Below are 25,226 nucleotides of genomic sequence, written 5' to 3'. Positions count from 1 at the left end.
ATGCAACCCCCCTGCTGCCAGAACAGGTGTCCCTCCTGTTCTTTTTTTATATAACTAAAAAAAACATTAAAGACATTTGTCAGGTACACCAAAAATAACACAACTAGTATACCTCACACCCACACTCCACATTTTGGCCTGCCAGTCTTCCCATTTCCTATTGGATTACCTACCTCATCAGTATCTCTGTTTTTCACAGTTCATTTCTATAGCTAAATGAGAGTTCCAAATCCTTTGATTTAGGTGTTAATTTAGTAATGAAGGACAAAATCATGAACAGGCATAGCTTTCTCCATCACATGCAGAATGAGCTCATTCATCAGCTCAGTTCTTCTGTACATGAGTTGCACGCATCAGGTTAACATTGAACTTCAAAAGCATAGTAACAAACAAGTGAATTGTAACTGCTGGGGAACTTTACCACCATCCCTGGAAATCACTTGGAACCTCCAAATTCTTCTGAGGCAGAATTCAGTGCCAATTATTCAAATTAAGATTATAACACACTTCAATTCTGCTTCATGGGAAACTTAAAAAACTATTCTTCTTTTAAAAAAGCAAAACCTAGAATCATACACATGCCTTATTGCCCTGCTACGATAGATCAGGCTCATTGCTCTGGCAAAATAAAGGGCAAGTCTGATAACAAAACAGTGAACATGAAAAGGTCATGCATAGCTGAATCAGTCCAGCAAGAGTACAATTCAAGCACGAGTAGTCAGTAAACAGGCAAGGGTCAAGGGCTCAGTGTTACCAGTCAAGAAGGAGAGTGAATGAATGGAGGCATGGCCAGGTCATAGTACAGGTAAGCAGTCCAACACAAATGCAGCCCAAGAAGCAGAATCTAGCATGGGTCCAAAGGTGAGCAGCACAAAGAATCAGTCACAAACCAAAATCAGGAATACAAGGCACTTGTGCCGGTAGAAAGACATTACTTCCAGGAACTCTGAAGCTCCAACTGAGAGATCTTAGTGACACCCAGGGCTCAGCTGCAGTTCATCACAGGCCCTTTGGCAAAAGTCCTATTCATGAGGAGGGCCTTTTCTCTTGAATAGTCTTCTTTGGCATGTGAGCACTCCTTTGCCCTGCCACAGTCTTAGCGTATATCTTCACGCATCAACATTCTTGGGAGCTAGGTGATGCATGCCATATGCCAGCAAATTTGGAAAACACAAGAATGGCCACCAGATTGGAAAAAATCAACTTATATCCCCATACCAAAAAAGGGAAACACTAAAGAATGTTCAAACTATCGGACAGTGGCACTTATTTCACATGCCAGTAAGGTAATGCTCAAGATCCTGCAAGGTAGACTCCAGCAATTCATGGAGCGAGAATTGCCAGATGAACAAGCTGGGTTTAGAAAAGGCAGAGGAACTAGAGACCAAATTGCCAATATCCGCTGGATAATGGAGAAAGCCAGGGAGTTCCAGAAAAACATATATTTCTGTTTTATCGACTATTCTAAAGCCTTTGACTGTGTGGATCATAACAAACTATTACAAGTTCTTGGTGGTATGGGGATACCAAGTCATCTTGTCTACCTCCTGAGGAATCTGTATAACGAACAAGTAGCAACGGTAAGAACAGACCATGGAACAACGGACTGGTTTAAGATTGGGAAAGGAGTACGGCAGGGTTGTATATTCTCACCAAACCTATTCAACTTGTATGCAGAACACATCATGCGACGTGCTGGGCTTGACGAATCCAAAGCTGGAGTTAAAATCACAGGAAGAATCATTAACAATCACAGAAATGCAGATGACACCACTATGATGCCTGAAAGCGAGGAGGAGCTGAGGAGCCTTATGACAAAGGTGAAAGAAGAAAGTGCAAAAGCTGGGCTGCAGTTAAACCTCAAAAAAACCAAGATTATGGCAACCAGCTTGATTGATAACTGGCAAATAGAGGGAGAAAACGTGGAGGCAGTGACAGACTTTGTATTTCTGGGCACAAAGATTACTGCAGACTCTGACTGCAGCCAGGAAATCAGAAGACGTTTACTTCTTGGGAGGAGAGCAATGACAAATCTTGATAGAATAGTTAAGAGCAGAGAAATCACACTGACAACAAAGGTCTGCATAGTTAAAGCAAAGGCAAAACTGAAGTACTTTGGCCACATAATGAGAAGACAGGATACCCTGGAGAAGAGGCTGATGCTAGGGAAAGTGGAAGGCAAAAGGAAGAGGGGCTGACCAAGGGCAAGATGGATGGATGATATTCTGGAGGTGACGGACTTGACCTTGGGGGAGCTAGGGGTGGTGACAGTCGACAGAAAGCTCTGGTGTGGGCTGGTCCATGAAGTCAAGAAGAGTTGGAAGAAGCAGAGCTTTCCACCTTTTGAGGGGGAATATTTGAAGCCATCTTTCCCAAGGGCCTGGCAGCTTCCTCTGAAATGATTTCTTCCCTAAAAACACCTGGCTCAGGAGGCTCCAAATCATCCTCTAAGGGGGATTACTTGAAGCCACATGAATAGTCATCCTGTCTCTATCAGGGATGTTGAACCTCTTTCAGTCTGAAGACTGAATTCAGTATTGAGGAAAGGGCTGTGTACCAGCAGTTGGGTAGGCCAAAGACAGAAGGGATGTGGCCCAAACCAAGGGGCAGCAACAAAGGCAAAGGGGATGGTGATGAAATTCCCCAAATACCTGCATCTTTTAGCTTAAAGCTTTTACTGCCAGTAACTAAGCCATCGGAGGGGCATTTCAACCTTTTAGAATGGGGAAAAAACACTGCACAACAGCTAGAAAGCTTCCGAATGATTAGCACTAAGGGCTCTCTGGCTTACACTGAAGGGCTTGTAGGCCTTAGGTTTTACACTCTTGGTCTTTATGGTATTATGTTGTCCTTCCTCTACTTCCTTGCATGACTGTTGCCACTTTCCAGCTGCCATCTTTATGGCACTAGTCCCTGGATACAATACCCACAGCAGCATTTATACTAATGCTCAACATTAATATAACCTATTTCAAGTCTTCAAAGTGCTTCTTATAATTATTTGGGTAAGCCTTACAACAGCTGTACCGGCCAAGGTAGGCTTGTATTATTAGCCCCATATTTCATAGATAAGTTGTTTAGAAAACAATACATCTGGTTTTGGACATCTGTAGTGTTACCATCTGTTAGCAGCCTGCCTCACAGGGCTGTTGTGAGGACAAAAATGGGCTAATGTCCTGTGTGCCATTGCCTTGAGAGCTTTAGAAGCAATAAATAAGTTATCAATAAATAAGAACTTCGGCTTGTTATTATCCTATGCTGAAACAAAACAGTCAGGAGAGCCTAGCTTTTTGGGTGCTACTTACCATGTTCACCGGAATGTTTATCCAAATGTGACACAACCAGCAAAAAGCTGTCAAAGAATAACATCAGTTCCAAACATTCTGCCCGCAGATGCCCGCAACAGCACAAACAAGTCTTACGAAAAAATTAACTATGCTGGAAGCCCTGAACTATAAGGCTCCATCGGTGAACTTTGTCAGGGCACAACAACATGCAAAGTGTGCATTATCTGAAAACTGCTTTGACAGCTACAGGACGTAACAGGGGACCTGGGTGAAAAGTTCAAACATTAATTGGAACATCAACACTAAAAAGATCAACTACAGAAAAAGTCTATTGCTTAGCATAAGGTGTGAGAAATGAGATCCTAGAGATCCATCTGGCGTATGACGCCAATGAAAAACTCCTTATAGTCTTTGTTGGAAGCCAACATAGAGCATTTTTTAAATTAAGTTATACAACACTCAGTAGTACAGTCATCATTATTTATATACCACATTCTGGAATAATGACAAGAGCTGAAATCTAGAAGGACTCCTGAAAGACTAGCAACATTCTCCATCACTGATCCCCCATTGACAGTCATGTCCTGCCCCTTTAACCCAAGAAAGACTTCCTGGATGAGACCAAAGGTCCCTCCTTCTTGTTTAGCATCCTGTTTCTCACTGAGTCCAATGAGATGTCTCCAGAAAACCCATAATCACGGTGTGATGGCCAACTATCCCCTTCCACTGTTGCTCTCCAGCAATGGGCACATAAGCAGAAGAAAATAAAGGGTGGGGGGAAACAGCCTCCGTGAGTCTGCCTCCCCTCACCCCGAGGAAATGTGTACATATAGCTGTGAACGTTTTTCGACATGTGTGCATTATTTGTATGCATTATTTGTGTACATGTCTTAAATGTTCACATTTCCAAAACACAATTTTCTGTTGAGAAAAGCAGTTTTGCGTGCATTTTTCTATTATTATTATTATTATTATTATTATTATTATTATTATTATTATCATCATCATCATCATCATCATCATCATCATCATCATTTCTATAAAGCCCAAAGGCCAAAGCTATCAAATTTACATTCATTTTTTATGTCTATGTTCCAAATATACAATTTTCATCTCCCCCATAAAAAAATATGCAACCCACAGAAATTGCATCAGCAAGATGCATTCTGTTCCATGTTAAGTCCTGGGAGGTGTGAATTGGGTATTCCCTTATTAAAATGTGAACCCAATGACTTTCTCAACATCCTTACACAAAACCCTCTATAGAAATGGGCACTGGAGTGTCCTCACTCTCTATACCAGGTGCATATCTTCCAATGCTCCAGGGTCTTCTTTGCTCCCCTACCCCATAATCCACTGGGGTTGCCCCACCCAGTCACCAAATTTGCTGCAACTTCTGAATTTGCAGTGGCAACAGTACAAATCACACTTATTTAGGTAGCACAATTCTGCTTGGGAATAAGATTCATGCTTTTCATTTCCCTGCTAAATCAGTGCAATTAGAGTCTCTTCTCTATCTGAAGTTAGGTTAGGGGGGATTCTGGGAACAGTGTGTGTGTGTGTTTTAAATTGAAAGGTAGTCTATTTTACTTCTCTTAGCTTCAGTAGCCTTACATTCATTAATATCTATGATGAGATACTAGTTTATACCTTTTTTAAAAATCTAGATTTTGTGGCATATTATTCATTTTAATCATGCCACAAAAACTGGTCATTTAAAGTCTAGTTTTCAAAAGCAAATGAGGCATTTTCAAAGCAAAGAGCAGCAAGTCTCATTTTTCAAAATGCTAAATCACGCTTTTGAACCTTTTAGTCTGAAGGTTCGTCAGAGGTTTCCCTTCTGCCTAAAGCCAGCTGTGTTTATATCTGCATGCGAGAATCATTTAGAACCGATTCTGAGGCAATGAAATCATTCAAAGAAGCTGACAAGTCAGCCCCAAAACATGAACAGGAATCCTTATTTTCTCACCTGTTTGTAAAAGAAACTCTACTGTGCTTTCAATGGAGACTGTCAGCCTGAAAAGAAAGATGGATTTTCATGGAGGGTCCGTGGAGATTAGCGTGGAAAGACTGGCTTAGAGATAACAATGCCACAATGTTTTATCAGGCAGCCTCAAAGCCGTTGCTTTTACGAGAATGCAGGCTTTGAGAAAGAAGAGAGCACAGGCAGCATATTTGTGTATTTTGACCTTCGGAACAAATCTCCAGAGTGACTTCTTAATTAATTATATCTTGGTCCAAGCATTGGGGGAGGGGGAAATCACATTAAAGGGTGGAAGCATTTTCCGACAGGGCTGTTCTTCTAATTATATAAGCCAGTGTGGTGTACCAAACAGAATATTGGACTTAGACCTGGATTTAAATCATTTTCAATTCAAAAGCTCACTCAGGTACTCAGTCACTGGGCGACTTTGCACATCACGCTGAGCCACCCTAAGAATAAGCCATTGTGGGTTGGTTGTTCATTGAACAATGCAAGGAATGCCAAACAAGTGGAGGCGGGTGGCTCCAATTTCAGTGGGGCCATGAATCTATTCTGTGTTTTAGTCAGAACCACTCAGACCACCCATAACTCTAAAGGAGCTAACCAAGGTGGTGACACCTTTTAGAGTTCTGGCTGGTTCTGACTGAAACCCACCGAAAGCAGAGCCACCCACCTCCACTCCCAGGCAGTCAGGTGTGTGACAATATGGCATGGCCTCCTTCCCCCTCAGTCCTCACACCTTCTCTCAGCATGTATCCCAACCATCTTTGTGACATAACCCTACTGGGATCCTCATATATCCAACAGCTGAACCCTGCCCCTCATCAACCCATAACGGCCACATCTACAAGATACAAAGCACAACATTTCAGCACTTCGTATTCCCTATGAAGGGAAACTTCCTACCCCTCCTCCAATCCTTTTGGTGTTTGCGCAAATGGGATTAGTATCCCCCCTCCCTTCAGTCCTTTGCAAGTGCATAAATCACAAAAACTGGTCACTTCACAGGATCACAGTGTGCTTTCTGAAGTTGGACCAGTATGACAGCAGCTAGTACATTACCCAAGCACCCTGATATGCCCTCTGAATGTCTACAAATGCCACTTGTCAGACTCTCGCTCTCATAACATAGTTAAATGCCAGCTGTCAAATTCCTCCTCTACTTTGAGGCTTCCCATGACAGCAGACTCTGAAAGGGGCATCTGAATGAGACAGGAGCTTTTGCTGTGGGTGTAATTACTGCAGGAGTATGTGGAGCTTATTTCTGCTTTGCCAATTTCAGAATCAATGAAGGATGTGAATAAAATAGGGAAACAGTCCTGCCACAGTCCTGCGAATGTGTGCGCATGAGCAGGACTGAATATATTTATCAGCCCATTTGCCCAATTTTTAGGACAGAAAAAAGGGCTGCCAACATGAAAGGAAAATGGCCAAGTATCAATGCAGTATTGATGAATGGGCAGACACTGACAGACTGAAAACAGAGGACAAGAGTGAAAGGCAGTACTAGTGAGATTGTGAAGAGCAGCCAGTGGGGCGGTTGTTTTTCGTTTGTTTGTTTGCTGGCTTGCCACTCTTGCCAAGTGGTGTTCCTACTATTTTAAACAGCCCACACTGAAGTGACTCTGCCAGGTTCAGTTGTCACAGCAAGCCAGCCTGAAAATAAACAAACCTAAATGACCCTACTACAAACCATGGGTTTTCAGGCTGGCTTGTTTGTGAAAAACAAGTCAAGACAGAAAGAACATTCTGGGTTCAGATGTCACACTAAGCTACCTTGCAACCACCCATGATGACAAACCATCATGGCTTAGTGAACAAACCAGGTACAAATCAGGTCACCATGGCCTTAGCTAGACCTAGCAGTCTAGCGGGATAGAGGGGTGTAGATCTCATGATATTTTCATCACGAGAACTCCACCTCTGTTTACACACGGCGTGCGACAACCTAAGAGGGAGAGGAGTCGCGCCCACCATTTTTTTAAAAGGAGAAAATGAGCACAAGCGCTTATGTGCAAAAAGTAAGTTTTTTAAAAATATATATTTTCCCCACTCACCCCACCCCACCCCTGAAGGGCACCGTGCTCCTGAGGAGCTTCGCCCCCCCATGCACAGGTCCCGGCTCCTCGCAAGGAACCATGAGGAACCAGGACAAACTGCAATGCCCAGCCACACATTCCACGGTCTCAGGCTCAGCCCGAGACTGTAGAAAAACTGGAGTCAAAGGGTAGGGTGAGATCCTGGGGCAAGGGAGGGATCATCTCTCCCTGATCCCAGGATCCCCTGTACATCATGTGAATTCACTGGGATGACCCCAGGGATCGACCCGGGATTTCGCCCCGTCTAGCTATGGCTTAAGTCTCTGTAACCTGATTACCTCACAGGTTTGCATTTGGGAGGTGGCCATGCACCCTTTTCCTGGTCCCACCCATGTTCCTTGACCACTAATCATTTGGTGGCTTCCTGAGTTTTGTGGATTCTAAAGGGTTGAAATGCCTCTCCTAAGGCTTAGTTACTGGCAGGAAGAACATTAAGGTAAAATACGTATTGGCCCTGTCGCATTTGCCTTTGGCAAAATATAATATAATAATATTAGAATTAGAGTTGAATTTGGATGTTCCTGGAGTAACAAAAATATGTCCTGCTGAATGTTTTCTTTCTTTCTGCACCTCAGTTTGTTTACAAGAACTCCATCTCCTAAATTGTCAAAAGTTTATAAAAGCCTCAGTAATCTGCCACCATCAAGCAATTAGCCAGCCAGGCAGAATGCCCTGAAATCATATTATAAAAAGAAACCCATGCTCATCTGGGGAACACACCTGCTTACATGACCCAGGTCATCTGAGCAGACAGTGGAGGAACCCACAAGGCAGAAAATGCAATTAAAAGTAACATTAAATGTAAGGAAATCAGGATTTATCAAAGGTCATCTCAAGGATGATCCACATGTCACTGTCACATTTTTGTGAACCACCCAGGGAGCTTCAGCTGTTGGGTGGTATAAAAATGCAAATAATAATAATAATAATAATAATAATAATAATAATAATAATAATAATAATAAGACTCATCCACCTCCAAAGACGGCTAATGTCCTATAACGTATGAATGGGGTTGGCACTAGGTTCCTGTTTGCCTTGGCTGCAATAGCATGAGATTTGGTAATTGATTGTGTTCATATCACCTTCCCAACACATGAGCAGGAGGTGAACAAAATGCTATTGCCATCATTCACACATTGAACCTGATCTCTGATGGGAGCAAGAGAATAATGGAAAGTGACCCTTACTCACCAAAAATATGGGACAGGAAACTGAAGGCAGGATTATAGAGTGGACAAATTACTGCAACCGCAGTGAATTTTTGCCTGTTTTCTTGGCTATAATCTGCTGCTTCTATATTAGTTACAGGAACATCTGGCGTGCATAATGATTAAATAGGTACAGATGGAGGGTAGGCAAGGATGAAGAGGCAATTTGACATTAATGGATTTAGCACCTCTGAAACATAGGGCTATGTTTACACACTCACTGCGGAGACCAGATGAGCAAAAGTGTATTGGCTTCTGTTCACCCTTGGTTTAAGATGATCTCCTCCCTTTATCTGAGGTTCTTCCATAGGGTGAGGGAAGCTATCCCTCTCCACACACACACACACACACACAGAGAGAGAGAGAGAGAGAGAGAGAGAGAGAGAGAGAGAGGAAGAAGAAGATGAAGATGAAGATGAAGATGAAGATGCACTATAGCAAGAGATGTCAGAAAAATCTGAAACAGAATCAAATGCATTCAGATTTCTATGAATCTGTCCTACATATTCTTTTCCCGAGTTGCATGGATTCTGTGGATCTGCAGACTGGGGTTTTTTCTCCCAACATTCCAGGATTTTATGCAATTTATTCCTTAAAAAAATACATACAATAAATAACCCACCAGCTGAAAATGCACATTTCCCCCCATAGGTGGGCTCAATTGAAGAAGCCGACAGACCGCGGACGGAGGCAGGTAAGGGAGAGGAGGGCGGCGACGGCGGCAGAGCTCGGTAAGGGACCAAGGGGGAGGGGGGCCTTACCTGCCTCCGTCCGTGGTCCGTCGGCTTCTTCAATTGAGCCCACGGTTCAGCCAGGAAGTCTGGGCCGCAAGTGCGGCCTAGACTTCCTGGTTGAACCTCGGGCTCAATTGAAGAAGCCGAGGGACCGTGGATGGAGGCAGGTAAGGGAGATGAGGGGGGGGTTACTGGGCCCTGCCACTGTCGCCGCATGGGTGACAGCGACAGCGGCAGGGCCCGGTAAACCCCACTTACTTTTCCGGCAGAGCTCCGGATCGAGGCGAAGGATCCGCCTTCACCTCGATCCTCTTTGCCACGCTCCGCCGGCCCCCCAATCCTCTTCGCCTCCGCCTTAAGGGGAGGCGAAGCACCCTGCTCCGCTTCTAATTTGCCGGTCCAATTAGAAGTGGAGCACATCCCTCGCTTTTACATTCAGCACTTTGTTTTCTTTAGGGGGACTCAGCTCTTGGACAGCTTTAAGCAGCTCATGTCAGAAGATTTGCAACAGCGGTGTTGCAAAATCATTAACCATGTGACCAAAATAATATGAATGTGTGTGTGCCCATGTGTACATTTAAAGTCTAATTTCTTCCATATTTCTCTGGTGCAGTTTATCCCAGAAAATAAACACCATAAATTCAATCACTGAACCACCTTTCCCCCCCGGATTTTCTTTGGGAGGGGTATATGTTAATGAAATATTTGGAATATTTTTCCATGAGAAATAATATGTCCCCCCCTCTCTATTTAACCAACACACAAGCCAGGTAATTATTACACTGGTGTAAGGATGGGCAAGGCCGGCCCTGTGGGACACTTCTACCCCACCTGTGGGCCAAATATATGACCTTGACTGATGATCATTTTGTACTTTTTCAGCTACTCTGCACACACACCCCATTCACAGAGGTTGAAATGCCTCTCCTAGGGGTGGGCAAACTCACCTGCGCTTGCCTTGATGGCTGGTCACCCCTCTGCTGCCCACCACTACTTGCTGGGCTCACAAGCCTCTTTTGAAGCTTGGCTTGGCCCAATGAGCATTTGGCATCTGTACGCCCATGTGCCAAAATTGTGCTGTTCCCCCATCTACATCAATGGTGGCCACCACTGATGCAAGAGGGGGGAACTACATGATTTCAGTGCATAGGCTGCCAGCTGCTGAGTGCTCACCAGGGCCTCGTGTCCACACTTGTGTCAGGAACCCCCAACTGGGTCTGGGGGAGCAGATGTGTGGGGTTTTTCCACCAGACTCTTGGACCCAGTTAGCCATTCATCGAGCATGGCTAGACGGGGTGATATCCCGATGATCATCCCGGGATCGTCCCTGTGCATCCACATGACACACAGGGCATCCCGGGAACAGGACAGGACAATCCCTCCCTTGGCCAGGGATATTGCCCTACCAATAAATTCCATTTTTTCCACAGTTTCAGGATGATCCCAATACCATGGAATGTGTGGCCCGCCGTCCTGTTTTCATCCTGACTCCTCGCGAGTAACCATGAGTAGCTGGTACCCGGACACGGGGCACAGAGCTCCTTAAGAGCTCTTTGCCCATCACGGGTGGGGTGGGAGGAGCTGGAGTTTTTTTTTAAAAAAACAAAACCTCACATTTTGTGCAGGAGTGCTCATGCGTTCTTCTCCAATTGAAAAACAAACAAACAAAATGGCGGCCGCAACATCCTCTTCCTCCTGGGACATCGCGGACCATGTGTAGATGAGGAGGACGATCTCGTGATCATAAAATCGCAAGATCACAGCCCTCCAACCCCCTCATCTAGCCATGTCCATGTAATCCCTAGCCTCTTCTAAGGCTTAATTATCGGAAGTAGAATATTTAAAGTACAGTATGGTAGTATTTTTTTATTTTCATTTTATTGGACTCATCCCTTTCACCTTTGGCTGCACCCACTTTGCCTTTAACCACATCCACTACTGGAATAAGGCCCCCGACACCTTCTCTAAAATCGAATTCTGCCCTCAGGCTGAAAGCAGCTCCCCAGGCCTGTACTACCACTTCCTTTAAAGAAAACCATCAATAGAAAACCTTATCAGATTGTAATCAACTAATTTAATTAAATTTATATACAAGAACTGCATCTTCACTGCACATCTCTCATCAGTATTCTAGAGTCTAGGCAGTGGAAATAAATGCATTCAAATCCTTTTCCTGGATTTTATAATATGTGTGTGTATATACAGCATCAAAAACCCTGTTCTACTAAATGACAGACCAATAGAATACTTTCATCCTTCTGAGATGTGGGAACCGTGCCAGTCCAGAAAGCTGTTCATCTGTAAAAATATGCCATGTGGAAAAACAGAATTCATTCTTTTCTCTTTTTTTAAGGCTGAGAATCCCCTAATCTTTTATAAGCATTAAATTAATCACAGACCTTTAATTGGAGCTGGCCATATGATTGCAAATAGGCTTCTAAACCCTGGTGGAAAAGGAATGACGAAGCAATTCATTAGATGCACGGCTGGCATTCTTGGGTATGATGGCTTCTTTCTCTGATTATCCCAACAGCAGTTTATGTCAGCAGTATCCAAGGATACCTATATTTGCATGGAATTATGAGCTTCATTACTTTTCTTAAGTCACCATCACACAGTAGGGAGTTCATATTAAGTATAATTTACACTGAATCCTACCAACCAGTAACAGAACAGCTATGCCTCAAAGAATAATACGATTATGCATGTGGGCACATCTCCTGTAGGGAAGCTGAGGATGTCTGGAGAATTTTGTTGTGACTGTTTTAAGGTGCAAGAATGTGGAATGACAGGAGTTATGCAGGGATATTATTATTATTATTATTATTATTATTATTATTATTATTATTATTATTCAATTATGGGGAGATTTGGGTAGTAAAACCAAACAATGCTGAAAGCCACTGGCTTCCAAATATTGATGGCTAGGATCCAAAGTAGCCCATCCAGAAATGGAAGGGGCTCATTGCATTTGCAGAATGGCTGGTGATCCAGTAGTAAGGATGTTGGAGAAATCAGTTTGCGGGTGGAGTTCAACGTGTTTTCCTAGGCTTGCCCCCCTCCCCCAGATATTGTTTTGGTTCCCTCTGCACTGCCTGTCTTGATCTGCATCAGGTTGGGCAAGTTCACAGATTTTCCAGGAATTTTACATGGTTTTGGCAGGGAAAGTTCTGCAGTTTGCAAAAATTTCCAAGCAAATAATGGCCAAATTTGCAGAAATTACACAAATGCAGACATAACTTGCGCAGATTGCTCGGAATTTACACACGTTGCAGAACCTTCCCCCCAAAAAATGTGCAAAAAAGTTCCTGGAGTTTGGGAAACAACCCATATCTTGGCTTGCAGATGCAAAGCAAGTCATATTTACTGCAGAGCTCCATTGGAAGAAAAAAGAAGAACTGGATTTCCAGCGATGGACATTATTATCCATCAGAGGTAGCCACTCACGAAAGGGGGAGGTGTTTTTTTTTTTTTTTGCAAACCGCACCTACAGCTTGCTGCATCACTTGCATCAATGTGGCTATGGGTCCACTTCTCACTGCCTCTGATGTCTGGGCCAGAGTGAGATCCAGGTTGCAATAGTGAAGAGTGGGGGGAGGAATCTTGTCGGGGGGTGGCTGCTGATGTGTGGGCCAGAGCATATGTACAGGGTGTTCAGGCAGAAATCACCTTCCCTTTCTGTGAGCGGAACTCTGCTCATGGGATTTCTACATCCAACTCTCCATTTTGCTATTGCTGTCAGAGCTTGTGATGTTTGAATATGACAGGGACAAGGAGGCATGCTGAAGTCAATCCATGATAGCTATGACATCTCTAAGAACCCACTGTAAATATTGGGGAAGTATTTCAGGCTCAGAACCTGAAGATGATGTTTGAACACCTTGGAAGTCGGAAATACCAGCAAATCTGTGTTAGGGCTGTGCAATCCTTCCCATTTGTTTTTAAGCATGTCGGTCTTCCCTAGCCTAGCTTGTTTGGGACATTTATCCAGGGCATCAAAGATAAGGATGGGCTAGCACTTGCCAAGAGCCTGCAAGCCAGCAGTGGGCCACTGACAAGATCCCCCCCTGCACCATTGCAACCTGCCTCTCCCTCTGGCCCAGTTGTCAGAGGGGGTGAAAATTGGGTCCGTAGCCAAAGGGGCTAGGGGGGACTGCCCCCCTACATTTTCTCTGCCCCCTTACTTTTTTTTGTTACAAATAATTAAAAATCCATTTACAATTTAGGTCTGCAAACCAGATGAACTGCTGCCCACTTCTTTGGTGCTCCCCCCCCCCCACCCTGAGCATTTAGGCTGGCTACACGCCTCTTGAGAAGGGAAGAGCAGTAGATCCCACTGCCTATATGCTCACAGCCTGTCAAGCAAGCACTCTTCGGCTTTCATGCAAGCAAATGGTCGCAATGATGAGAAAGAGGATGAAGAGCAACAACAGCTAGTGACAATGGCACTGCGAAGGGAGGGAGGGGATCCGTCCAGGATGTCTTTCCCAAACCCCTCAAAAATAGGGTGACCATATGAAAAGGAGGACAGGGCTCCTGTATCTTTAACAGTTGCATAGTAAAGGTAATTTCAGCAGGTGTCATTTGTATTTATGGAGAACCTGGTGAAATTCCCTCTTCATCACAACAGTTAAAGCTGCAGGAGCTATACTAGAGTGACCATTTTAAAAGAGGGCAGGGCACCTTCAGCTTTAACTGTTGTGATGAAGAGGGAATTTCACCAGGTTCTCCATATATACAAATGACACCTGCTGAAATCCCCTTTTCAATATAACTGTTAAAGATACAGGAGCCCTGTCCTCCTTTTCATATGGTCACCCTACTCAAAAACCTGATGCTGACATTTATCTGCAATGAAAGCTTTTTGCACCAAACCTAAATGAATTTCATCCCCATAGAAAAGGCCCAGAAGGAATTAGTTTACGTTGTTCCTGGACACTGCAGATCAATTCCTAATGAAAATCTGAGACCCGACAATTTCATATCATTCCTAGCTATTGCAAAGACTGCTTTTGTGTAATAGGCTTAGACCACACCCTTGTGCACACACACTTGGGAAGACGCCCCATTGCACACAGTGTGGCTTACCTCAGAGTAAAAATGCATTAGATTGGACTGAACATTGCACAGCGTTTTGTTCAAATAGTTGTTTTTGCACATCTCTACAACAAAATACTCCCAAATTTGCGCTTGCGCAGGAGAGCTGTCTGCAAGAGTGGAGATGCATTTTTTTCACTTGAGGAGCAAATGATCATGGTGTCCATAACAAGAAATGTTTGGTTAACCAACCCCCTGCTACCTTGCTGGCATTGCTTTCATCCTCTCAAGCTTGTTATGAATCGATAATGTAAGCCAGGGAGTCTATGGGCCATTCCCATCAAAGTGACAGGGATGGCTTTTAAGCCATTTGGGTTTGGTCGGTGTTTTTTTTTTCAATTGTAATGTTCAGGCCTGTACCTTTTCTTTTCCTGATTCAGTGATCTGCCACTTCAGATACTTTTAACACAAGAGCTGGTTCAGTTGCTGCCAGATCAAGCTTCAGGTCTTATTCACTCAGCGAACTAGCTGTATTAATACTTTTTCTGCCAAGTTACAGATGATTTTGTTGGTCATTCTGCAACATGCAAGGAACCAGACTGTCAAACCCTCATGCTTTAACCTGTAAGAAAGAGAGGAGAGGAGGAGGAGGAGGAGGAGGCAGAGGAGGAGGAAGAGGAAGAGGAGGAGCACTTCCTGAGTTGACCCAGTTGATTCAGGAACCAGAATCACTGCAGGGATCCAGGCATATGAAACACAAAATGCTAGGAAATGCTTTAATTACTGAGCAGCAACCATATATAGATTGAACCGTTGCAAAGGGGAGATATGTAGGGATAGATGGACTCATCTGTGTCCAGCTCTGATCGATGACCAGCAAGCTGCCGTGGCTGCCCACCACCACTACTTGCAGCACTGCGTGAGCTTCTTCATGGCCTAGCAAGCACCCAATAAAGCCACAAGGCCACCCAGCCTAATTCAAAGCCACCACTGTGCACAACAATGGCCTAATCTACACCAAGCAGGGTATTGTACTGTGAAAGCTGTATGAAAATGGTATATAAAAAGCAGGAGCCACGCTACTGTTTTGTAGCGGTATTGAAGTGCACAGACAATTGTTGGAGCCCATTGACACATACCACATTCCTAAGGTGACCATATCTAAAGGAGGACAGGGCTCCACTATCTTTAACAGTTGTATTGAAAAGGGAATTTCAGCAGGTGTCATTTGTATATATGGGGAACCTGGTGAAATTTCCTCTTCGTCGCAACAGTTAAAGCTGCAGATGCCCTGCCCTCTTTTAAATCTGGTCACTCTAGTACAGCTCCTGCAGCTTTAACTGTTGTGATGAAGAGGGAATTTCACCAGGTTCTCCATATATACAAATGACACCTACTGAAATTCCCTTTTCTATGCAACTGTTAATACAGGAGCCCTGTCCTCCTTTTCATATGGTCACCCTACATATACCACTTTCATAGTGTTATATCCTGCTTGGTATAGATTAGGCCAGTGGCAGCCCTAGAAATTGCATATTTCCAAAGTTGCATAAATGATGGATGTAAAGACCCCATTTACACAACATTAAAGACATGAATGGAGCTTAGTACTTCAGTGAATGCATGTCCATTAGCGTTGTATATGAAATCCCTTTAAATTCATTTTTGACAACTCGCCTTGTTTGCACATTCCAGAATTGAATGTGGATCAGAACTCACTCCCCAGCCATAATCCATCGCAGTGTGAGTTGTGGAAACAAAAACAAAAGCATTTTAATATAGATATAAATGTTCATGCAAAAAGAAAAACCACAATGTTGTGATTGTTATTTTAATATTGTATTGGTTTTATATGCTCTTTTAACTAGCTTTATGAATTATATTGTGTTTAATGTAGGGTGATCATATGAAAAGGAGGACAGGGTTCCTCTGTCTTTAACAGTTGCACAGAAAAGGGAATTTCAGCAGGTGTCATTTGTATATATGGAGAACGTGGTGAAATTTCCTCTTCATCACCACAGTTAAAGCTGCAGGTGCCCTGTCCTCTTTTGTGTCTGGTCACTCTAGTATAGCTCCTGCAGCTTTAACTATTGTAATGATGAGGGAAATTCACCAGGTTCTCCATATATACAAATGACACCTGCTGAAATTCCTTTTTCTATGCAACTGTTAAAGATACAGGAGCCCGGTCCTCCTTTTCATATGGTCACCCTATTTCATGTTGTTTCCTTGATCGAGAGGGAGAGGAGGTAATAAATAAATATGATGATGATGATGATGATGATGATGATGAAGAAGAAGAAGAAGAATCTGATATGGACAGGAGCTTGGAGGTGGAATTTGGAGGACCTCAATGAACTGATTCACATATTGCTACTGCACACTTCTCCAGAACATGAGGCCGTGATTTTCTTTGCCTTCTCATACTACTCATAGGCTAAAAACGTGCTGCCAGAAAAAGGGTTTCACCGCTTGCTCATTAACAAAACACACACTCCACCTTAGGTGCCCTTTCCTTGGGCCTTCTGATGGCTTTCTTTATTTTCCTCTGTCAAACAAAACATGACCTTTCAAAATTAGCATCTGACAAAGGCCCTCTTTTAATGAATGATGCATAATGCCACATTGTTTTGTACTGTGCGAGAGACGTGCAATTTATTCGGCAGATCCTTTGCAGCTCAGTACAGGTATTTAATGTTCCAGCGGGCCTTGAAGAAAGGGCTGGCAAAAACCAATTAGGGGCTGAAGCCTTCAGACACCAAACAGAAATGAGACAAGATTGTGCAGAGTTTAATGAGCATAATCATTTATTAAAGAGAGAAACATCTTTTTTAAGTTCAGAGACGATGTTTACAGCTTCCATGTCAGAGGAATCCTGCACTGCAACTTGGTCTTGACTGCTTGTGCGTGTTTGGAGGCCCAGCATGTCTGGTAGGATCAAGAAAATGCCTACACGCATGGTGTTAGCACTAGTGTGAAGGCAGATCTCAAAGGAGTCAATACCAACAGAATCTTGGTACAATATACAATCGAGACCAGAAAGGTGTTGGTATGGGAGGAGGATGTTGTTTTAGGAGGAGTACACAAAACTCCTCCTAAAAGTCCAGTTTGAAACCAGTCTTTGTCATTTACTTACTAACAAAATGTCCATCATAATGACGGTCTTGATGTGTGAGGAGGCTGACTTGTACATTGCAAAGACTCTTTTGGAAGATAATGGCCTTAGCTGGACCTACCTGTTATTGTGCAATGGAGGGAGCTCTGTGCCCATCGGGGGTGGGGTGGGGGAAGTGGGGGGATTTATTTTTTAAAAACCTACCTTTTGTGGCACTCGTGTGCTCTTCTTCGACAAAAAACAAAAAAAAATGGTGGCCGCAATGTCCTCTTCTTTCCTGGATGTCGTACACCGCATGTACACAGAGGGGGGATCCTGCGATCACCATATTGTGAGATCCTCCCACTTCCTTCCCTTTATACCCTGTAGATCTAGACATGCCCAATGTGTATCCCCTTCTTCCTTCAGATTTATGGTGGCTTCCATTTAGTTCCTCATTGGTCTCCCATTCAGCCAATGGCCAGTGTCAATTACCTGGCTGGGTTAGGGCCTGTTCTTATGCTATCAGAGCAGTGTAGCCACCACTTCCCATCATTACCCATGTGAACCATGCCATGATGGTAACATCAGAAGGAAGCAACCACATAGATTGGTTGATTGTCCTAAATCAATGAACACTAAATCATATATTGCTTCAGACACTGTGACCAGGACAAATCCTAATTAATAGATTCCAAGCCAGATCAACCCTAAAGTGTCAGCTTCATCACTCCCTCTCCTTCTCTTTTTTTCTGTTCCTCAAGAGTACTCCCATTTTCACCATTTCTCAGTTTCATGATTAGTTTATGTTGAACTCTACACTTTGAAGAGCTGCACATATTCAAAAAACCATCATTATTGTCACTAAAATGATTGGGGCATAGTGTGTATCCATGCAGGGAAACCAGATGGGATGGGATCGTATTCAATCAATGCATTATTTTCCCACTAGATTCTTCTTTTGTGTTTACCATGTAAACTCAAACTATGGGGAATAATTTCCTCTGCTGGAGCAAATCAGATATAATGGCATATATATAAAAAAGCTAACCGTAATCACTCTCTTCAAGAGAAAAACAACAACAACAAATGCATTTTGTAGGATATGGAGCCATTAAGGACATCACATATTCAACCTGCTCTGCTTCTCCCAATGCTTTTGTAGCGTGTTTGCTCTCAAAAGGCTCTTGCAAGGTGGCACTGGTAATTAAATTAATTACATGGTGACAATCCTAAACTCATCTCAAATGGTAATTTGCCAGGTTGCAATAGCGTTTTGTCTAGAAAGTTGGTTATTGTTGCATTTTTCTTCTATGCAATTTTAGAGAATTGCTTTATTTACTCATGAGCTTTCCATGATGCACTGCTTTCTTTGGTTAAAACAAGGAGCACGCCCTAGAAGAGCTTTCAGGCCTTTAGGACCCACTTAACTTCAATTCCATTTGTTTTGTTTTATTAACAAGAACACTTTTGCTTCCATCCCAGTATGGCAAGGGAGTCAGAGAGATGGAGCCCTAACATTTGGTAGTGAAAAGTACACCACATTTGTAAGGAGGAGTCATTGGGATTTCTGCCTTCTATCCACATCACACCTGGCATTTAGAAGGTCCCTGAACTTGACCCTGCCTATGGAGTCTAGCCACATACACAAAAACAACCATGGAGATGAAACTGCACATTACAAAGGTGTTTGTCAGTACCCATATTATGGAAGAACCTATGGAAACTGGAGAAGGTGTGTGTAATAGAGACTCCTCTAATACTAGATACAGTGTCTAAAGAATAACTGCCATGATTCATAAAACACAAATGAGCTCTAGCATGTCTAACTATAGTCGGCCATCTTACAACCTACAAGCAGGATTCTTCTTCCCAGACTACCTCTGGGAGGCTGATGCCCCTTCTATTAACTTTTATCCCCCACTCACTGATTTCATGCACTTTACCAATGGTGGGGGGGAGGGCAGGGGAAGGCACAGAGGAAAGTATAGAGACATATAAGCATTCTATTGTGTTTTAAAAATTCCATGGTAGGCGAAGACAGATTTCCTCCCAATCTTTTAAATGATAATTATATGAGCCTTTGAGGGCAGTAGGAGACATGGGGCATGTCTAGACCTCCTGGCTTTCTGGGAGGGAGTGGGGAGGATCTCGCAGTATTATGCTCATGAGATCCACCCCTCAGTCTACACATGGCATGCAACTTCCCGAGAGGACGTAGGACATTGCACCCACCATTTTTTTTTAATGAAGATGAGCACTCGAGCACAAATATATATATATATATATATATATATATATATATATATATATATATATATATATTCCCCCTCCCCCCCCATCCAACTCCTGATGGGCACAGAGCTCCTGAAGAGCTCCATGCCCCATGCCCAGGTACCTGCTCCTCATGGTTACTTGCAAAGAGCTGGGATGAAAACGCAATGGTGGGCCACACCTCCCACGGTCTCGGGATCATCCCATGATCACGGGAAAAATGTGATTAAAAGGGTAGGCTGATATCCTGGGGAAAGGGAGGGATCATCCCTCCCTACTCCCAGGATCCCCTCTGTGTCATGTGGATCCCCGGGATATTGCCAAATGTAGACATGTCCATTGTCAAATGAAAGGGGTGGCACTATGAACCTACGAACCCAAGGGCCTTCTCAGTAAGGACATTCACCATCTGGAACATCCTCCAATGTTTGGTTTGAGAAGCAGAAACTGATGAGGTTAAATGCCTCTTGAAAACTTATTTTTTTATTCAGGCTTTCCTTGGCTTGTAATGGATTATGACACTGCTCCATTTTACTGTTACTTGATGCAAGCTGTAACCTATTATTCCATATCTTGTGCTATGTATTTTAACTGAGGTTTTATACTTAGCGAATTTATTATATTATAATACTTATATAATATATCATATTATATTTTGATAGATAATTAAATAAACGAACTTAGACCTGGTGATCCAAGTACCCAAGGACTAGGGATGTCGAAGAAATCTGCAACAGATCATAGTGATACTGGATTTCTACAACTGCAAAATCCACATAGGACTGGCTTTTCAGAATTGTGCAAATTCCATGGTCTTGTGGAAAGGCTTTTAAACTTTCCATAGTTGTATGCAACTTTTTTTGTACAAAATTATGAAAGTTGCATGAAAATACAGTAATGTACATGCCATTTCAAAACACATGCACGCACACACAAACACACACACAGTGTTTTACACATCTCTGATTTTAGCCTCTGCAGTGTCGCAATCTTTGTTTTGTATGTGCTGTTCATTGATTTTACACTGATCTAAGAAAATAATATGCAAAATGTTCCAGAAATTCTGCTGGGTTTTGCTGTGTACTATTCCAGAAGGCAATAGTACACAGTCTGCATCCAATCTGCATCCATAAATGAGTGGACAATGGAATGGACAACACTTGACAATCTGCAAAACACAAATGGGACAGATTATACAAGAACCTTACAACCCAGCCAGGACTGTCTTCCTTCATTCTCCAACGTCCCAGGCAAAGGTGGTGCTACCAAAGACCTTTTAATGGATATACCTTGGATTGAATCTCAGTCTTTATGTATGATGTGCATATGATCTAACATAATGTCTCAACCAACCAAAAAATTCAGAGGTATCTATTGTATAGTTTACATCTGCTCCTTTGGGAGAAGAAACCTAGGCCAGATCTACACCTGGCAGGATACAATATTTTGAAAGCAGTTTGAAAATGGTATATGGAGTGTGTCCCGGGTCCCAACAGTTGTCAATATTGTTATAAACCATTATAAAGCTGTAGTGTAGATCCTGCCCTACACTCAACTAATTAATGGAGAAAGAGGAATGAATATCACAACATCTTGCATATTTATATTTCTGATAAAAACAAAAGAAAAAACGTCATCATATTGCAGTAAATATATGAAGTGGCTTAATTGAGTAGCTCGAAAATGTGCTTCTTTAAGGTGTTATACCTACAGTTGGGATTTCCATTGTTGGTTTATTTGGAAGGAAAAACCTTTCAATTGTCCAATGTTCCTATTTTCCATTTATCTGAAAAGGATTGTTCATCCTTCCTAATCCAAAGCCTTGTGTTCAAAGTGTGTGTGGCTAAGCAAAATTTTAGAGAAATGAAACTGAATTGCTTTAATTTTGGGCTAAATTTAGAGTGTAATAGTCATAGCAATCTATCTTCTGAAGACTCATTAAAAAGACAATGCAAAACTTACAGAGCTTTGACATCCATTTCACGAATGTCAACCTGGCACCTGGCTGCCTTCCGATGCTACTGACTCACCCAGATGTTAATGGACCCCCCTTGTGCACTGTTTAAACAAATGATAGCTTTTATTTCCTGTGTTAAAAAGCTAGAATATTTGAAAAGATTCAAGGAGAATCATTGAAAAGAAATCCAGGATGACTGGAATTGGAAGTAACTCTATGCTACACTTTTTGAGAGTGCTTCATTGTTCCTTCAATAAGACAGTGTTTTAAAAAGAAGATACAGAATTAACATTACAATTCTAAACTTGTCTACTGAAAAGTCAGCCCGAGTGAGTTCAATTAGACTTTCTCCCAGGTAAGTGTAGACTGTAAATATTGTCATATTTGTCCAGGGCATGTTTAATATTCATGCTCACCCTGACAGAAGAATCACAATATAATCAGATAGCATAATTATTTATTCAAGTCCAATCATGAATCGCTAGGTAATAATGTAGAAAAAAATGCTTTTCATCCTCAGTTTTCTATGTACTGGGTAGGGTAGTTTTAGAAGGAGACTATGAAGCTGCTGGTTCAAATCCCCAGTTTGCTGGGTTTGTTAAAGGCAGATCCAAATGCAAATTCTGGCAGCCATTTTTACAAGTTATGGCAAACACACCAATAACACAGCCGTTGTGGGTTTACAGATCAGTGCTCTGTTAGGTCACTTCGACAACTAGATATACAGGCCATAGCTAGACCTAAGGTTTATCCCAGGATCATCCTGGGTTCATCCCTGCCTGAGCACTGGATGCCCTGTGTGGCACTTAGATGAACAGGTTTGACCCCAGGACAATCCTGGAATAAACCTTAGGTCTAGCTACGGCCACAGTGACAATTTTAACAAGAGGACATGTTACAAATATGACAAATCCTAAACAATGGAAATCACTTCAATAAAACAAAATTTAATCCACATATTTTATATTCATATATTTTTTTATTTATTTACTATTGCAAAATGGAGTTAAACTTTCTAAGCTATTAAAAAGGATGGATTATATATTTTTTTGTAATTATTATAATGGGTTCACTGGGTCATTTGACTTAAGTTTTATCCTGGTTGCGCTTTTTATACTGTATTTCGTAATTGTGTTTTAACCTGTTGGGTGTTTTATTGTGGTTTTAATTTTTGTGAACCGCCCAGAGAGCTTCGGCTATTGGGTGGTATAAAAATGTAATAAATAAATAAATAAATAAATAAATAAATAAAGTTAACAACTTGACTGAAAGTACGTTATATTCAATGCCTGGATTAGATGTATGATTTTTTATTTGTATTAAGTTTGACTTAAGAGAACAACATGTTTCTCTGAACTGTTTTTGTGCAACTGAAGCTAGGAGAAATTTGCCAAAAGGCAAAATATCATCTAGGCCTGACTTCCTGAACCTGTTATCCTCCAGATGTTTTGGACTATAACTCCCATCATCCCAAACCATTGGGGCTGATGAGAGTTGTAGTCCAAACCATATGGAGGGCACCAGGTTGGGGAAGGTAAATTTAGGGCAACCCTGAGCACTGTTTTCCATAAACAGGTAGTTTTATAGAACCTGCCACCATAATCCCATGCTATGCCATGTCAATCACACCTAAGGAAAATTCAGTGAAGTACTTCCTACAGTGGAAGTGTTGAAACACTTTCTGGAGAGCCCTGTTATGCTTCAGTCTCATGATCTTGTGGGAAGTGGCTAGGGATGTCGGAGGAATCAGCCCAGAGATGGGTGGGGAAGTTCTCTGAACTTTTCGCAGCTCGGCATCCCCCCTGACCTCAACTTACTTTCGTGTGTGCTGTCATGATTCAATACAGAGTCAGGCCAGCTTCCAGAATTTGTTGCAGTTGCTTTTTCAAAGTGACATTTACGCAAATTGTACTCACAATTTGTTTAATTTCTGCAAATTTTGCCAGTAATTCCGCTTAATTTGTACAAATTTGAGCAAATTTGCAGAACTAGCAGGTGCAATTTGTGCAAATTAAACACATTACGACTTCAACTTGCACAAATTATGCAAATTAGCTGCAATTTGCACTTTCATTTAAAAAAAAAATCTGAGAAAACTTCCCAGATTCTGGGGAAAAGCCTTCAGCTTTGCTATCAAATGTAAGCCAAGCTGGGGGCTTTGGGGAAATCTGACAAGCTCAAAAGGGCCAGATTTCCCCATGGTACTCGTTCCTAGAAGTGGTTTCCAGCACTTGTATTGCACTGAGGATTCTTCATTGCATACTTTAGATTGCATACTTTAATACTTCCTCCAAGGAGCCAAAGGTGGCATACATGGTCTTCCTCTCCATTTTAACCATTTTCTCTTCACAACAACCCTGTGAGGTAGGTTAAGCTGAGAAAGTCAGTGACTGGCTCATAGTCACCCAGTGTGTATAATGGCATTTGAGTATTGATTACTTTACATGATGCAGCCTTGTTTGTTTCCTGCATTTGCCACTGTGTGCAATCTATGCATTTGTCACTTCAGATCTCAAGCTTTCTGTCAGGGCTGAGCCATAGGCACAATCTGACATAGGCCAGGTGTTGCATCAGGAGGAATGACTGAAGATCAAGCCAAAAAGATATAGGAATACATCAAAGCTCAGGCAATATTTTACTAGAACATGAAATCCTCTTATACTTATTCACGTCCAGGAGGAACCAGTGGCCAGTTTGGGCAGAGTCAGCTCAGAGCCAGAGGGTACCTCACTACGTAATCAGGATTGGGGGACATGTAGTCTTCCACATGTTGTACTAGAACTCCCTTCATTCTTGACCAGGCTGTCTAGGCCCTATGGGAGTCCCACAACATCTGGAAGGCCATAGCTTCCTCACTCCTGGCCAAAGAAAGTGCTGCAATCTTCTCACCACATGCAACAGCTGCCAACAGATCCAAAGACAATCCGTTCAGGTCCTGACAGCTAATGACAATTTCATTTAATACATGTATCTCTTGCACTATAGGTGGTCCTCTATTACAGCCCATGTAATAGAGGACCATCCTCTGTAAAGTAGGGCATACATAGCCAACCTATTCCAGGATCTAGAATCAGTTGGCTATATATGCCCTACTTTACAGAGGGTGGTCATCTATTACATGGGCCATCAGAGGAGAGTCTTCTATTTGAAAGTGTCCTCTGTTCAAAGAGCTGTCCAGTCCAAGTTCTGTTTAAAGATGAAGAACCCTACGAAGGGACAGCAAGTGCCTTGCAGTTGTCCATTAACAGTTAGCATACTGAGCAGTTACCCAGGTCACCCTGTCACAGCCTTCTCCTCTATGGTGAGATGGATTGTATTTCTATTTAAATTACAGTATTTAGGTCCAAATTTGCATTTATACATATACATCAGGATGTGCAAGTTTCATACTGATCTCTTGCGGCAGGCTTACCCAGTTGAATTTTAAGATGCCTTTTAATAATGTGCTGCCTTTTAATAATGTATTAGTTTTCTACGTTTTTAATCAATTATTTGTATTTTATGGTGTTTTGCATTTGTGTTGGTCCCCACCTCGATCCAGAGGGAGAG

The sequence above is a fragment of the Elgaria multicarinata genome, chromosome 6, assembly GCF_023053635.1.
Source record: "Elgaria multicarinata webbii isolate HBS135686 ecotype San Diego chromosome 6, rElgMul1.1.pri, whole genome shotgun sequence".
In the NCBI taxonomy this organism is placed as follows: Eukaryota; Metazoa; Chordata; class Lepidosauria; order Squamata; family Anguidae; genus Elgaria; species Elgaria multicarinata.
The sequence above is the reverse complement of the archived record's forward strand: the minus strand, read 5'-3'. Positions refer to the sequence as shown.